This window comes from Pseudophryne corroboree, chromosome 7 (genome assembly GCF_028390025.1).
Source record: "Pseudophryne corroboree isolate aPseCor3 chromosome 7, aPseCor3.hap2, whole genome shotgun sequence".
NCBI classification, from domain to species: Eukaryota; Metazoa; Chordata; class Amphibia; order Anura; family Myobatrachidae; genus Pseudophryne; species Pseudophryne corroboree.
In genome coordinates this window covers 285,092,664-285,109,128 of record NC_086450.1, presented here as the reverse complement: position 1 = coordinate 285,109,128, position 16,465 = coordinate 285,092,664, and the positions used below count along the sequence as shown (strand labels likewise).

The 16,465-nt window shown below is 47.9% G+C and overlaps 1 protein-coding gene across 4 annotated transcripts in view; it reads left to right on the top strand.

The window, feature by feature from the left end:
* The window catches only part of LOC134945111 (ubiquitin carboxyl-terminal hydrolase 22-A), a 459,291-nt gene that overhangs the window by 77,692 nt on the left and 365,134 nt on the right, over positions 1–16,465 (top strand). The window lies entirely within an intron of this gene.

Below are 16,465 nucleotides of genomic sequence, written 5' to 3'. Positions count from 1 at the left end.
AGGGACAGAAGAAGAAAACCAGTATATTGGTACAGGTTGAGTATCCCATATCCAAAATGCTTGGGACCAGAAGTATTTTGGATATCGTATTGTTCTATATTTTGTAATAATTGCATACCATAATGAGATATTATGGCGATGGGACACTAGTCTAAGCACAGAATGCATTTATGTTTCATATACACCTTATACACACAGCCTGAAGGTAATTTTAGCCAATATTTTTTTTAATAACTTTGGGCATTAAAGTGTCTGCAGTGATCGCGCTGAGCCGAAAAAAAAGTGGGTCCCAGGGACCCCTCACTTTTAAAAAATTGGGGTCCTACCGGTCCTTTTCTGGGTCCCATTGAAGTGAAGGTTCATATTAATCTCATTACCAATTCAAACATGAAAACACAGACTTGATTTGGACACTACAAAAGTGTAGCAGGAGGGGGGAAGTGACAAAGCCGCTGGGCTGTGTAGCATACAGACACTGCACCAGAGCTGTAACTAGACATTTTGGCGCCCTTGTGGCAGAAAGTGAATTGGTGCTCCCGGTCCTACACTGCAAAGAACAGACAATGCGCGCCGCAAAAATTTAGGGGCGTGGCCACATAATAGTGCCAATTCACATTACACCACACAGTAGTGCCGCTTATGCACATTGCACCGGGTAGAGCACATTATACACTTTGCATCGGGTACAGCACGTTACACACTTTGCACCGGGTACAGCACGTTATACACTTTGCGCCGGGTACAGCACGTTACACACTTTGCGCCGGACGTTATACACTTAGCGCCGGGTACAGCACGTTATACACTTTGCGCCGGGTACAGCACGTTATACACTTTGCACCGGGTACAGCACATTACACACTTTGCAGCCGCCACCTCGGACACCCCCCCCAGACACAGCGATCACGGGTGTCAGCGAGGGAAGGTGATATCCACAGTGATTGTGCGGAAAAGGGTGTGGGGGGGGGGGGAATTGTGCAGGAAGGGGGTGCTCAGTCATTGCAGGTGTCACTGGAGGGGGTGTCCTGCCTGTGACTCACAACACCATATCGATATTAGCTTATCCAGCCTGTAGCAATGGCCCCCAGCAGCCGCATCTTACCAGCGCCGCATCACCCTCCCTCCCTATGTAATGAGCCAGGCAAGGAGCGGGCAGAGCAGCAGAGTAGCCGCTGCTCCGTTCACTGTCCCGTCTGCCAGGCTGTGTGGACATTGCCTCCCACTCGCAGCGTCGGCCCCGTATCCCGCGGCAGCGCACAGACGGATGAGGACAGGGAGGAGGACGGATCACACACTGACAGCGCATTGCCGTGCAGCGCGTCCTCACCTTTAAATTCAAACCTGGAGTCCGCCCTGCAGCCGGCACAGAGAGCGCTGCTAAATCCCATCTCAGCCCCAGCATTCGACTGCTGTCACCCGGAGCCCAAGGAGGAGGATTCAAGCTGCAGAGCGGGAAGAGAAGTCAGGACGGAGGCTGCCGCAGTGATTGGATGAGAGGAAACGCTGCCAGCAGTGATTGGTTGGGGACTCTGCTGGCTATGACTGGTTGAAGAGACGCGACGTGCAGCTGCCAGCAGTGATTGGTAGGGGAGTCACAGCGCGTCCCGCAGGACCCCCTCATTTTTCAAAACTGAGTTCCCCACTGCCTATAACGCGTAAAATACGCGTTATAGCGCGTTTTTGCGATCACTGGTCTGTATATTCACACAATTCATTTACAGTATGTTTCATATACACCTTATACACACAACTTGAAAGTCCTATAATACAATTTGTTTAATAATTTTGTGTATTAAACAAAGTTTGTATACATTAAACTATCGGAAAACAAATGTTTCACTATCTTAGTCTCGCTTAAAAAATTCCGTATTTCTCTGGCAGGGTCCACAGGATAACAATGGGATATGATGAAGCGACAGCGGATTTGCACCAATCGGGCAAAGCTTTTCGGCCTCCAAGCATGCAACGGGCCTGTCCATATATCCCCGCCTCCGGCAAATCAGTTATTTTTTGGTGCGGCAGGAGCTGGACCATGGTCACATGGCTGCTGGTTTTTAGCAGCCCTAAGCTTTCTTATTTTATTTTTATAGTCTTACTATTTTTTTTCTTGAGTGATCTTTCTAAAAAGCGTCTTATACATACCTTTATAAAGAGTCGCTCCAACAACTCTCCGCCGGGTCGCGACTTTGCTTGCCCACGAGTACAGTGCTGTGCAGGCGTCTGTGTTGGATATACTAGCAGGTCCAGCAGATGTTACCAGGCTAGGTCAGAGCACGGGGAGAAGGTAAGGCATCTGTCCCGCTTAGTAGGGGAATACGGACACAGCCGCACTGTTTTTGGCGGAGACTCCCAGTCGCTGATGCGGCTGCCACCTCGGGTGCACCAGCGCTAGGCCTTAGGGATCAGAGGCTCCAGGAATAGTATGAGGCCGCGATCCCTAGGGTTGATGTCAGCAGTGGGGAGTCAGATGCTCTCCTGGTCGCCCCTTCCTCCGGTACCTGACCAGTTTCCTCCGAGGTTCCCGCCATGAGCTTTTTCCAGCTTCCGTCAGATGCTGTACACGAAGGGGACCCAGTCGCAGCATAGGCGGCTGTGTGACTGGTGCGTCTGTGTTCACTGAGCGTCTGTGTTCACTATAGGTTCATGGAGCGACAGTGTACACTAGTAGCGTCTGGATCCACTCGGCGTTCGCTAATGTATTGATCGGTCCTGGAGGCGAGGTGAGTCTCCCTGTATCCCACTCTGAGTACAGGTTATACAGCACTAAGTCTTTCTGCCTTTGAGCATGAATAGTTAGATAAGTGCCTGTTGCATACGAGTCTGTATACTATTACTGTTGTTTCTTACGCAATGCGCCTGAATACGGTAGATCTGGTTTAACATTCAGTAATGTGTTCTCCTACATACTTGAAATGTAGTTGTAGTTGATGATGTGATCATATTGCCTATTATACTAATGCAGTGATTTTCAACCTTTTTTCTCTTACGTCCTAGAGGATGCTGGGGACTCCGTAAGGACCATGGGGGTATAGACGGGCTCCGCAGGAGATAGGGCACCTAAAAAGAACTTTGACTATGGGTGTGCACTGGCTCCTCCCTCTATGCCCCTCCTCCAGACCTCAGTTAGATCTTGTGCCCAGAGGAGAATGGGTGCACTGCAGAGAGCTCTCCAGAGTTTTCTGTTGAAGAAGAATTTTGTTAGGTTTTTTATTTTCAGGGACTCCTGTTGGCAACAGGCTCCCTGCATCGTGGGACCGAGGAGAGAGAAGCAGAGCTGGCTTGTCAAGTTGGGCACTGCTTCTAAGGCCACTGGACACCATTAGCTCCAGAGGGAGTCGGAACACAGGTCTCACCTGGGGTTCGTCCCGGAGCCGCGCCGCCGTCCTCCTCACAGATGCCGAAGGCAGAAGACTTCAGATCTTCATGAGGTAAGGCGTGCAGCGTTAAGCTGCGTGCCATTGCTCCCAGTCACACACACACAGAGCAGCACTGAAGGGTGCAGGGTGCAGGGGGGGGCGCCCTGGGCAGCAATAAACCTCACATTTGGACACATGCAGATTGATTAGGCTGTGGAGGCAGTAAATCTATGATCCCCCGCCATTTTATTTGAAAAATCACTGGGAACGAAGCCTGCCGTTGGGTGGGCGGGGCTTGATCCTCAGCACTAACCAGCGCCATTTTCTCCACAGAAGCTGCATGAGGAAAACGCTGGCTCCCTGGTCTCTCCCCTGCTGAACTTCACAGGCTGGAAAAAAGAGGAGGGGGGCACATTAGCGACGCAGTGAGTGGGAATTGGTATATTATATATAGAAAAGCGCTATCTGGTCATATTTTTTCCAGTGTTTTTAAGCGCTGGTGTGCTGGCACACTCTCTCTCTGTCTCTCCTTAGGGCCTGGTTGGGGTTTTGTCCGCTTATAGGTTAATCCCTGTGTGTGTGTGGGGTGTCGGTACGTGCGTGTCGACATGTCTGAGGCGGAAGGCTTCTCCAAGGAGGAGGTGGAGCAAATGAGTGGTGTCCCCCGTCGGTTGTGCCGACTCCGGATTGGATGGACATGTGGCATATGTTGAATGCAAGTGTGGCATCTTTACATAAAAGGCTTGATAAGGCTGAATTAGGGGCGACATCAGGGGGTCAATCCTCGGATAGGACCGACTCACAGGGCCCGTCGGGGTCTCAAAAGCGTCCCTTAACACAAGACACTACTACCGACACGGATTCTGATTCCAGTGTCGACTACGACGAAGTAAAATTGCACCCTAGGGTGACTTAAAACCATTCAGTGTATGATTGTGGCAATAAGGGATGTGTTGTATATTGAGGATGAACCCTCTGTCCCCGACACAAGGGTACACATGTTTAAGGAAAAGAAACAGATGATTAACTTTCCCACATCTCATGAATTAAATGAATTCTTTGGAAAAGCTTGGGAGACTCCGGAAAAGAGACCGCAGATCCCCAAAAGAATTTATATGGCATACCCCTTCCCTAAGCAGGACAGGGAGATTTGGGAATCACCCCCCACTGTGGACAAGGTCCTGACGCGCCTGTCCAAGAAAGTGGCGCTACCGTCTCCTGACACAGCGGCCCTTAAGGACCCTGCAGATCGCAGGCAAGAAACTACCTTAAAGTGTATTTATTCTCATACAGGTGCTGTGCTAAGGCCGACAATTGCGTCGGCATGGGTGTGTAGCGCAATTGCAGCTTGGACAGATGAGCTGACAGATCAATTTGATAATATGGATAAGGATACTATATTCTTAACTCTAGCCCATATAAAAGACGCAGTCTTATTTATGAGGGATGCTCAAAGGGACATTGGATTGCTAGCTTCTAGGGCCAATGCCATGTCTATCTCAGCTAGAAGATCCTTATGGACTCGCCAATGGACGGGTGATGCGGATTCCAAAAAACATATGGAAGTACTACCCTATAAGGGTGATGTATTGTTTGGGGATGGGCTGACGGACCTGGTTTCCACAGCTACAGCAGGTAAATCAAATTTCTCTAACGTCCTAGTGGATGCTGGGGGACTCCGTAAGGACCATGGGGAATAGACAGGCTCCGCAGGAGACTGGGCACTCTAAGAAAGATTTAGTACTACTGGTGTGCACTGGCTCCTCCCTCTATACCCCTCCTCCAGACCTCAGTTAGAATCTGTGCCCGGACACTCCAGATCTCAGTTAGAATCTGTGCCCGTACAGAGCTGGGTGCATTTTAGTGAGCTCTCCTGAGCTTGCTAATAAGAAAGTATTTTAGTTAGGTTTTTTATTTTCAGAGAGCTTCTGCTGGCAACAGACTCTCTGCTACGTGGGACTGAGGGGAGAGAAGCAAACCTACTAACTGCGGCTAGGTTGCGCTTCTTAGGCTACTGGACACCATTAGCTCCAGAGGGATCGAACACAGGACCTGACCTTGTCGTCCGTTCCCGGAGCCGCGCCGCCGTCCCCCTCGCAGAGCCAGAAGTCAGAAGCCGGCGGGTTGAAGCAAGAAGACGTCAAAATCGGCGGCAGAAGACTCCTGTCTTCATATGAGGTAGCGCACAGCACTGCAGCTGTGCGCCATTGCGCCCACACTAACCCACACACTCCGGTCACTGTAGGGTGCAGGGCGCAGGGGGGGGGGGGGGGGGGGGGCGGGGCGGGGGGGCGCCCTGGGCAGCAATTGATTACCTCCTGGCAAAAAGCAGCATATATACAGTTGGACACTGTTATATGCATGAGCCCCCGCCATTAATTTTACACAAAATCGCGGGAGAAGCCCGCCGCTGAGGGGGCGGGGCCTTCTTCCTCAGCACTCACTAGCGCCATTTTCTCTCCACAGCTCCGCTGAGAGGAAGCTCCCCAGGCTCTCCCCTGCAGAAGCACGATAGAGAGGGTGAAAAAGAGAGGGGGGGCACATAAATTTGGCGTAAAAACAATATATACAGCAGCTACTGGGTTAACACTAAGTTACTGTGTGATTCCTGGGTCATATAGCGCTGGGGTGTGTGCTGGCATGCTCTCTCTCTGTCTCTCCAAAGGGCCTTGTGGGGGAACTGTCTTCAAATAGAGCATCCCCTGTGTGTGTGGTGTCGGTACGTGTGTGTCGACATGTCTGAGGTAAAAGGCTCCCCTAAGGAGGAGATAGAGCAAATATGTGTGATAGGGTGTCTCCGTCGACAACGCCGACACCTGTTTGGATATGTGTAAGTGCTGAGGTGAATTTATTGCACAAAAGATTAGAGAACAGACAGGAAATCTACCCATGTCTGTCCCTATGTCACAGAGACCTTCAGAGTCTCACAATGCTCACTATCCAAAATAATAAACACTGATATCGACACGGAGTTTGACTCCAGTGTCGACTACGATAATGCAAAGTTACAGCCAAAATGGCTGAAAGGTATTCAATATATGATTATTGTAATAAAAGATGATTTGCATATCACTGATGACTCATTTGTCCCTGACACAAGGGTACACATGTTAAGGGGAAGAAAGCTGAGGTAAATTTCCTTCCTCTCATGAGGAAAAAGAGCGGGAATCTCCAGACAAGAGACTGCAGCTTCCCACAAAGAATTCTCAGGCAGTATCCTTTCCCCACTAGGGCCAGGATGTGATGGGAATCTTCCCCTAGGGTGTCCCGTTTGCACAGAAGGTAGCACTAGCTATTCTCAGGGATCCTGCAGATAGCGTGCACATTCTAGTACACTACTCAGACCGGCGATTGTGTCGGCATGGGTTTATAGCGCTGTGGCAGCGTGGACAGGTACCTTATCAGCAGAGATTGAGACCCTAGTATGTGTGTGTGTGTGTGTGTGTATATATAGATAGATAGAGAGAGATATATATATATATATATATATATATATATATATATATATATATATATATATATATATATATATATATATATATATATACACACACGAAGCAAAGGTGCCCGGCACTCCAACAAAAATAGCAACTGGTCCCGGTGCCAGAATCAATAATGAATAGGATAATGAAGAAAAAACGGCACTCAGGAAACTTTCAAAGTAGTAAATGTAATCGGTCTACGTTTCAGAGACCTTTAATCTCCTTCGTCAGGACAATACAGAACAACAATAAAAAACATACCTTTATTCAACTCACCCAGGTGCACGTGAAGCCCGTCGGCCGCTTCCCGTCGCCGTCCCGCTGGCGTCACCGGAAGTAAATCCGCGTCACACTGTTGGTTCAAGCTTGGTAGGCGGCCGGGGCGTTGCTATAGTGATACCCAACACCATGGTAACGATACTACACAATAAGAGCGGAGGAAATGCAATGAAGTATGCGGCTCTGCTAGTAATTAAACAACAACAAATGCATCTAAGTTGAAGCACTGAATTACTGTGATAACATCATAATCAAAACATTATACACAATACTTCTGAAAAAAATATTTCTGAACAAAAAATAAATCAACCATTGATATAGTGAAAATTATGTATCCAGAAAGCATGCATAAGACAGATGTTCATTCAGCCCAAACGGCTGCAATGTCTGTAGCTTATAAATCCATTTAGTCTCTAGCTGTAATAATAGATTGTCCCTATTGCCACCTCTTTTACAGGGGGGTACCCAATCAATCATTTTATACCTTAATGTAGCTAAACTATGTCGAGAATCTCGGAAGTGTCTAGCAACCGGTTGATCATTCATTTTGTTCTTATTTTTAGGGGCAGAATCCGCACTCTCTATGGCCTTTCTAATCCCTGATCGGTGGGCAGCCATCCTTTCCTTGAAGCTACGGATTGTTTTACCCACATACAATAAGCCACATGGGCATTTGATGTAATAAACTACATGGGTACTTGAGCAAGTTAAGGGATAATTAATTTTAAACCTTTTGCCTGAGCGCGGGTGTGAAAAGTAGGCCCCTGTCTCAAGATATTGACAGGTTGTGCAATTAATGCATTTAAAGTTGCCCGGTTTTCTGGACAAAAAATGGGGCTGTGGGTGAGCTACAAAACCTGTGATGTCATTGCGAACAATGACATCTTTGATATTACGGCCTCTACGGAACCCTGGCATTAATGATTTATTTAATAAACCTGGTAGAGTTTGATCACTATTGACAACGGGCCAATATTTTTTAGCTGCTGACACAAAGGATTCTGAATTTGATGAATATTGTTGTGGCCAGATCATTTTGTTCGATAATGTGGATGCCCGACTATGGTTCAATGCCTGCTCTCTAGGATAAGCCAAAGCTTTTGCTCTCGCTTCACGTAACAATTTTGGTGGATAGCCTCTCAGTAAAAATTTATTTAACATTAAATTAATTTGTAATACTGCGTCCTGATGATGCGAACAAATACGGATAATTCGTAAAAACTGAGAAAAAGGCAAACCCCGCTTGAGAGCCGGGGGGTGCTGGCTATCTGCCTGCAAATAGGTGTTGCGGTCAACCATTTTCTGGTAAACATTAGTCACAAGTTGACAGTCAACCAAAGAGACTGAAACATCCAAATAATGTATATTTTGTGAGCTATACTCAGATGTGAATTTGATGTTTTCATCTCCTGTGTTGAGGTCAACCAAAAATTGTCTAAGTTCAAGTTCTGGGCCAGTCCAGAACATGCATACATCATCGATGTAGCGGCAGTAAAAAGATATATACTGCTTCCTCAAGGGATCTGAAAAAAATAACACCTTTTCAATAGCGAACATGAAAACGTTGGCGAAGCTTGGTGCGACGCAAGATCCCATCGCACATCCAAGCAACTGGATGTACAATGAACCGTCAAAAAGAAAATAATTTCTCTTTAATGTCAATTCCATCAATGTGAGAAACAGATCTAGATCCGGACCCTTGTAATGTACATTACCTGTAAGGTAAGTCCTAAGAATTTGCAAACCCCGTTCATGGGGGATGTTAGTGTAAAGACTAACTACGTCTATGGTGCACATAATAGTTTGTGCTGCCACCGGATTAAGCTTTTGTAATTTCAGTAAAAAAGCTGTAGTGTCCTTTAGGAAGGTTTCCTCAGCCTGGACCACAGGCTGCAAGTAATGGTCTAGAAATTGAGATACTGCATAGTAGATGGAATCCCTCGCCGCAATTATAGGTCTCCCCGGCGGTTTTTGGGGATTTTTGTGCAATTTAGGGATTAAATAAAAGACCGGTAACTTTGGCCAATACCGCTTAAGGGAATCCCTATGTTTTGAATCTAACAAACCATCACTTACAGCAGCGTCCTGGACTTGGAGAAGTTCCTGCTGAAAAGACTCCGTAGGGTCTTGATCAAGTTGTTTATACACATTGATGTCCGACAGTTGTCTTAACGCCTCAGCCCTATAATCCTCCACATTCAGTACGACCAATCCCCCACCCTTATCAGCCACCCGCAATACGATATCTTGATATGAACTAAGATCTCTTAATGCCTTACGTTCTAATAATGTAAGATTATGGTATTTAATATTCAGCCTGCTCGCGTTTATGACCTCGTTTTCCAAACGCTGTACAAATACCTTAATGGCTGTGTTTGTAGAGGGGGGATCATACGTGGATTTTTTATGAAAATTAGGCGTTTTAAGGTACTGTGCACTGGATTCACCGAAGTGATCCCTAAGACGTAACTGTCTACCAAATTTGTAAACATCAACACTGTTGGTAAATGCGTCAAAATTAGATGTAGGCACGAAAGAAAGTCCCTTATTTAATACAGCAAGTTCATGCTCAGTCAGGGACCTATCGGAAAGATTGAAAACTAGGTTTTCTTTTTGTATTTTCTTTTTGCCTTCACGGGCCCACTGGCAGCCTCGTCTGGTCCTAGTTCTGTTGGTATATCGGGCTTTGCCCGAGTAGTCACCCCTAAAGGGGGTTTTTGTGAAGAGATAGGACCACTGCGCCCAGCACATTCCTGATCACTATGGGCTGAAGTGCCTCCGCTGGATGAATCAGTGTCTCTGACAGGCCTTTTCTGGAACCTGCGTCTCCTGAAGGTTTCTGACCCAGTCGATCGATTATTGACCCAGCTGTATACTCTTTGTTCTATATATATATATATATGTATGTATGTATGTATGTATGTATGTATGTATGTATGTATATATATATATATATATATATATATATATATATATATATATATTTTTTTTTTTTAAGATGCTGTCTTAAGAGATAGGTGTGTGTGTGTATGTATGTATGTATATGTATATATATATATATATATATATATATATATATATATAACATGCCCAAAGAGACATGAGTATACTGGGTCCTAGAATCAAAGCTATGTCGATTTCTGCTTGATGTGTCCTGTAGAATTTGCAATGGACAGATGATGCCGACTTAAGAGGCATATGGAAGGCTGAGGATTGTGTGGAGAAGGGTTCTCGGACCTGGTCTCCACAGCTATAGATGGTAATTCTGATATTTTGTCTTATATTCCTGCACAGCCTAGGAAAGCACGACATTATCAAATGCAGCCTTTCGAATAAAGAAACAAGAAAGTCCGAGGTGCGTCCTTTCTTGCCAGAGGAAAGAAGCTGCACAACACAGCTAGTTCCCAGGAACAGAAGTCCTCCCCGGCCTCTACAAAGATCCATCGCATGTCGCTGGGGCTCCACAGGCGGAGCTAGGCCCGGTGGGGGCACGCCTTCGTAAGTTCAGCCACAAGTGGGTTCACTCCCTGTTAGATCCCTGGGCAATAGATATTGTGTCTCAGGGATACAAGCTGGACTTTGAGAAGATGCCCCCTCACCGACGGCCCTGCCGGCTTCCCCCCACGAGAGGGAAACAGTGTTAACTGCAATTCACAAATTGTATCTTCAACAGGTGGTGGTCAAGGTTCCCCTCCTTCAACAAGGAGGGGGTTATTATTCGACCATGTTTTAGTCCCGAAACCAGACTGTTCGGTCGGACCCATATTGAATTTAAAATCCCTGAACATATACCTGAAAAGGTTCAAGTTCAAGATGGAATCGCTAAGAGCGGTTATTGCAAGCCTGAAAGGGGGAGATTTTATGGTGACTCAGGACATAAAGGATGCATACCTTCATGTCCCCATTTATCCACCTCATCAGGCGTACCTCAGAATTGCGGTACGGGATTGTCATTACCAATTTCAGACGTTGCCGTTTGGTCTCTCCACGGCCTTGAGAATATTCACCAAGGTAATGGCGGAAATGATGGTGCTCCTGCGGAAGCAAGGTGTCACTATTATCACGTACTTGGACGATCTCCTCATAAAAGCGAGATCAAGAGAGCAGTTGCTGAACAGCGTATCACTTTCTCTGGAAGTGTAACGGCAACACGGCTGGATTCTATATATTCCAAAGTCGCAGTTGGTTCTTACAGCTCATCTGCCTCTCCTAGGCATGATCCTAGACACAGACCAGAAAAGGGTTTATCTCCCGATAGAGAGAGCTCAGGAGCTCGTGACACTGGTCAGGAATCTATTAAAACCAAAACAGGTGTCAGTGCATCACTGCACTCGGGTCCTGGGAAGGAGGGTGGCATCATACGAGGCCATTCCCTTCGGCAGGTTCCATACGAGGACCTTCCAATGGGACTTACTGGACAAGTGGTCCAGATCACATCTTCAGATGCATCGGTTAATCACCCTATCCCCCAGAGCCAGGGTGTCTCTCCTGTGGTGGCTGCAGAGTGCTCACCTTCTCGAAGGTCGCAGATTCGGCATTCAGGACTGGGTCCTGGTGACCATGGATGCAAGCCTCCGAGGGTTGGGGGCAGTCACACAGGGAAGAAATTTCCAAGGGCTGTGGTCAAGGCAGGAGACTTGCCTTCACATCAATATCCTGGAACTAAGGGCCATATACAACGCCCTAAGTCAAGCGGAGACCCTGCTTCGCGACCAACCGGTTCTGATTCAATCAGACAATATCACCGCAGTGGCTCATGTAAACTGCCAAGGCAGCACAAGGAGCAGGGTGGCGATGGTAGAAGCCACCAGAATTCTTCGCTGGGCGGAGAATCACGTAAGCGCACTGTCGGCAGTGTTCATTCCGGGAGTGGACAACTGGGAAGCAGACTTCCTCAGCAGGCACGACCTCCACCCGGGAGAGTGGGGACTTCATCAAGAAGTCTTCGCGCAGATTGTAGGTCGGTGGGAACTGCCACAGGTGGACATGATGGCATCCCGCCTCAACAAAAAGCTACAGAGGTATTGCGCCAGGTCAAGAGACTCTCAGGCGATAGCTGTAGACGCACTGGTGACACCGTGGATGTTACAGTCGGTGTATGTGTTTCCTCCTTTTCCTCTCTTACCCAAGGTGCTGAGAATCATAAGGAAAAGAGGAGTGAGAACAATACTCATTGTTCCGGATTGGCTAAGAAGGACTTGGTATCCAGAGCTGCAAGAAATGCTCACAGAGGACCCATGGCCTCTGCCTCTAGGGCAGGATCTGTTGCAGCAGGGACCTTGTATGTTCCAAGACTTACCGCAGCTGCGTTTGACGGCATGGCGGTTGGACCCCGGATCCTAGTAGAAAAGAGGGATTCTGGATGAGGTTATTCCTACGCTGATGAGGGCTAGGAAGGACGTGACGGCTAAACATTATCACCGTATACGGCGAAAATATGTTGCTGGGTGTGAGGCCAGGAATGCCTCTACAGAGGAAGTCCAGCTGGGCCGTTTCCTTCACTTCGTACAGTCGGGAGTGACTTTGGGCCTAGAATTGGGGTCCATTAAGGTCCAGATTTCGGCCCGATCCATTTTTTTCATACAAAAACTAGCTTCTCTACCTGAAGTTCAGACGTTTGAAAAGGGAGTGCTGCATATTCAGCCCCTTTTTTGTGCCTCCAGTGGCACCTTGGGATCTTAACGTGGTGTTGAGTTTCCTGAAATCTCACTGATTTGAGCCGCTTAAGACCGTGGAGTTAAAATATCTCACGTGGAAAGTGGTCAAAAATTGGTGGCTTTGTCATGTAAAAGCCCCTATCTGGTTTTTCATATGGACAGGGCAGAATTACGGACTCGTCCGCAATTTCTGCCAAAGGTGGTGTCATCTTTTCATGTGAACCAACCTATTGTGGTGCCTGCGGCTACTCGTGACTTGGAGGATTCCAAGTTACTAGATGTAGTCAGGGCTTTGAAGATTTATGTAGCCAGATCGGCTGGAGTCAGGAAACCTGACTCGCTGTTTATCCTGTATGCATCCAACAAGCTGGGTGCTCCTGCTTCAAAGCAAACTATTGTTCGCTGGATCTGTAACACGATTCAGCAGGCTCATTCTGCGGCTAGCTTGCCGCCTCCAAAATCAGTAAAAGCCCATTCCACAAGGAAGGTGGGCTCTTCTTGGGCGGCTGCCCGAGGGGTCTCGGCATTACAACTTTGCCGAGCAGCTACTTGGTCGGGTTCAAACACTTTCGCAAAGTTCTACAAGTTTGATACCCTGGCTGAGGAGGACCTTGTGTTTGCTCATTCGGTGCTGCAGAGTCATCCGCACTCTCCCGCCCGTTTGGGAGCTTTGGTATAATCCCCATGGTCCTTACGGAGTCCACAGCATCCAGTAGGACGTTAGAGAAAATAAGATTTTACTCACCGGTAAATCTATTTCTCGTAGTGGATGCTGGGCGCCCGTCCCAAGTGCGGACTTCTTTTGCAATACTTGTATATAGTTATTGCTTACATAAGGGTTATGTTATGGTTGCATCAGGTTTGACTGATGCTCTGTTGTTGTTCATACTGTTGACTGGGTATGTTATCACAAGTTATACGGTGTGATTGGTGTGGCTGGTATGAGTCTTACCCTGGATTCCAAAATCCTTTCCTTGTAATGTCAGCTCTTCCGGGCACAGTTTCCTTAACTGAGGTCTGCAGGAGGGGCATAGAGGGAGGAGCCAGTACACACCAGTAGTACTAAATCTTACTTAAAGTGCCCAGTCTCCTGCGGAGTCCGTCTATTCCCCATGGTCCTTACGGAGTCCCCAGCATCCACTACGGACTACGAGAAATAGATTTGCCGGTGAGTAAAATCTTACTTTCTTTTGCTGTTGGGGTGTTATTTTTTTACCATATATTCCCAATCAGATGCAGTCCTTTCGGTCGCACAAGTCCAGAAGAGGTCGGGGATCCTCTTTCCTCGCCAGAGGTAAGGGCAGAGGCAAAAGAGCACCTGCTTCGGCAGGTGCCCAGGAACAAAAGTTCTCCCCGGCTGCTCCAAAACCCACAGCATGACGCTGGGGCTCCCCTGAGGGAGTCTGCACCGGTGGGGGCACGTCTTCGGGTTTTCAGTCAGGCCTGGGTCAGTTCAGACCTGAATCCCTGGGTGTTGGACATAGTTTCCCAGGGTTACAAATTGGAATTCGAGGAGGTGCCCCCGCGCCGATTTTTCAAATCGGCCCTACCAGCTTCCACATCGGAAAGATATATAGTGTTAGCTGTAATTCAGACGCTGTGTATAAAGCAAGTGATAATCAAGGTTCCCCTGCACCAGCAGGGAAGAGGTTACTACTCAACCCTATTTGTGGTCCCGAAACCGGACGGTTCGGTCAGACCTATTTTGAATCTGAAATCCCTAAACCTGTACATAAAAAGATTCAAAATGGAATCTCTGAGCGATAATAGCCAACATGGAGGAAGGGGAGTTTATGGTGTCTCTGGACATAAAGGATGCGTACCTCCATGTCCCCATATATGCCCCCAATCAGGAATACCTGAGATTCGCTGTACAGGATTGTCATTACCAATTTCAGACGTTGCCGTTTGGACTCTTTATGGCCCCGAGGATTTTCACCAAGATAATGGCGGAAATTATGGTGGTCCTGCGCAAGCATGGAGTCACAATTATCCCATACTTGGACGATCTCCTGATAAAAGCGAGATCAAGGGAGAAATTTCTGAGCAGTGTGGCGCTCTCTCTGAGAGTGCTCCAGCAACACGGTTGGATTCTAAATCTACCGAAGTCACAGTTGATTCCGACAACTCGACTACCGTTCCTAGGTATGATACTGGATACGGAACAAATGAAGGTCTTCCTCCCAATAGAGAGAGCCCAGGACATCCAGAACATGGTCAGAGACCTGCTAAAACCGAAAAGGGTGTCAGTTCACCAATGCTTTCGAGTTCTGGGAAAAATGGTGGCGGCCTACGAGGCCATTCCCTTCGGAAGGTTCCATGCAAGGACTTTTCAATGGGAGCTTCTGGACAAGTGGTCCGGGTCCCATCTGCACTTACATCGGAAAATAACTCTGTCTCCAGGGGCCAGAGTGTCCCTCCTGTGGTGGTTGCAAAGTGCTCACCTCCTGGAGGGTTGCAGGTTCGGAATTCAGGATTGGATCCTGGTTACCACGGACGCGAGCCTCCGAGGATGGGGAGCGGTCACACAGGGAAAAAATTTTCAGGGTCTTTGGTCAGACCAGGAGTCCTGTCTACACATCAATGTTGTCACGATCCGGGTATCTGGACGCCATTTCTTACCCATCAGATGCCTCCTAAGGCTGGCTCAGCGCTCCAGGACCGGATCCCATCTGTTATCCTGATGTGTACATTCCTGTATCCTCTCCTGTCACTCTGGGACACTGTCACAGTGAACGCCATATTGCACCTGGCATGGCGTCTCCCGCGGCCTCCGCCGCCGTCCCTGAACTTCTGCATGCGGAGTGTCTGGGTGGCGATTGCGTCGGCCGCGGCCTCCGCTGTGTCCGCGTGGTTGGATGTGCATCTGTCAGCCTGGCGCCTCCTGTCTCCAGTGGCCGGCGCCGCCATTGCTGTTTTCATTACCACATGGATTACAAACCAAACTTCCCTCCAAGTGTCTGCATGGGCGCAGCCATCTTGGATTCTGTCAGCTGATCATTTACTCCAATCTGTTGTCAGTATTGTTAATCTGCATAATTGCCTAGCCAATCCCTTCCTTGCTGCAGGTATAAATACACTGTGCCTGAGCAAGGAAGGCGTCAGTGCTTTGGTTGTCAAACCTAGTTCCTGTTTGTCTCTCTCCTGTGATTGTCTTCCAGGTTCCAGCTCCTGTCTCAAGACTTCCACCATAGAGACCCGCACCAGCATTCCACCTGCGGTGTAGCCTGACTCTCCGATCCATTGTGGATTCATCTGTTTCCAGCTACAACATTACCTGCTTCCAGCCCAGCTTCCAGCAGAGTACAGCTTCTCTTAAAGGGCCGGTGTCCTTTCTACACTTTACCACTCTCCACCGGTATTATTATTTCTCCGCTCTCAAGTTCTACATTTCATTCATATTGCATCGCTCTCAAGCTTCATTTATTATTTAACTGGTTCCAGCCAGTATCCACTCCGTGCTAACAACAGTCTGGTTCCAGCCAGTATCCACAGCAGCCGTTTTATCTTCAGCAACCCAGCTTTTCCTGGAACACCAGCTGGTACAATCCTGGGTTATCTCCATTGCTACAGTCGGGCCTGGTAAGGACTTTCCATCTAGAAGATTATAAGAACTATCTCACACTACCAGTGCCCTGTGGCTCCTGCCACCCTGTAGTACCCAGGAACTGTATTTATTCTTTGCTGACTT